A 1,537-nucleotide genomic window follows, 5' to 3' on the forward strand; every position below is an offset into this window, starting at 1 on the left:
CAAACATCCTATAAAGGCCCTGCAGCGTAGCTCACACACTGTATCGGTTGTGTCTCGGTTGCTGAACAAAAACTGCCTACTTTTTTAGAGAACTGTCTCAAGCATGTTTGCTGTTTTTTTTTGTTTTCATTTCTTACTGCCACAGAATTAGGAAAGCCCACTCAGCCTAAGAGTCATTCATGTTGTTACTTTGGTCTGAAGCAGCCTGATTACTGTCCGCTAGCTTCGCTGTGAGAAGCACGTTGATCCAACACTAATAATCCACTCTGTTTCCAGCTGAACAGTTTTATTTTATTTCATTTTTTTTAAGAAGAGTTTTTTTTTTTTTCCCAAGCTGCAGTCATGTGATGATGTAAAGGAATAAAAAAGTATAGGAGGAGGTCCAAACCCAGTGTTAGAATTGTTTGACGTTATTTTATTTCAAGTCACAAAAGTAGACATAAAGATAAATGTTGTTTTTTTTTTTCTTTTCTTCAACAGGGCTGTTCTCATTGTCAATCAGTTTTATCTTTTCGATTATTCGATTACTTGTTTGTTCTGTCGTATGTCAGAACTTTTTTTTTTTTCGTTAATTACTCAAACCAATCATCTACATAGTTGTTGATTAATAGCTGACAGCTAATCGATGAGTTGATGAATCGTTGCAGCTCTACTCTGAATCTTTAAGCCCCTCTATGGCGATATAGACGAGGTGCACAGATAATAGAGCTGATCATATTAGTCAGTTCATTGATTAGTTGATTGATAGTAAGTTTGCATTATGGTTTAAAATCATAGTTTCAGTCATTTTTCAAGCCAAAGCAGAAGAAATAATTTGTCTCAGATCATTTTTAATCTGAATATTTAACCATTTGGAGACATCTTCAGCTCAGCAGAGTTGCTGTTGAGTTTACTGTAATAAAGGAACCAGAAAATATTCACATCTAATAAGCTGGAATCAGAGAATTTTGACTTAATTTCTTCTTTAAAAGTTACTCAAACCAATGAATCAGTCTATTTGAGTGATCGATTAATCTTTGCAGCTCTCCTGTGTTCTGACAACTGATGGTTAACTGAGCTGTTTCAGACCAAAAGCATCGCGGTGACATTTGGCTCCCAGGCTGAGTGGAGCTGCTCTTTATTCATGCAACGCTACTAATGATGCATTGTGATTGTCGGTCAGCAGCCTCCCTTCAGATATCCGGTTCTGAGCAGCGCAGCCTGTCCGCTCAGACACGGTTGTACTCGCAGGTGTTTGTTTTCATGTCAGAGCGTCTCTCAGCCGCTCTGGATTCACCGTGTTCACTATGACAAGGATTAAACTTTTTCCCTGGGAAACAAAACGTGTCAAGAGTTGTTTTTTTTTTGATAAATCTTGTGAGAGGTTTTCTCAGAAATGAACATGTTTTGTCCATGACTGGTCTGTAAACTGCAAAATGTTGATGAAGTGTATTTAATATACAAGCTGCTGAATGCTCATGTAGGTTCAGTGGTTTTTATGCTGCTGGTTTAACAGAAAATGAACTATGCAGTAGAAGCCATTCATATTTGGGAGCAG

The sequence above is a fragment of the Stegastes partitus genome, unplaced genomic scaffold, assembly GCF_000690725.1.
Source record: "Stegastes partitus isolate 25-593 unplaced genomic scaffold, Stegastes_partitus-1.0.2 Scaffold720, whole genome shotgun sequence".
Lineage (NCBI taxonomy): Eukaryota > Metazoa > Chordata > Actinopteri > Pomacentridae > Stegastes > Stegastes partitus.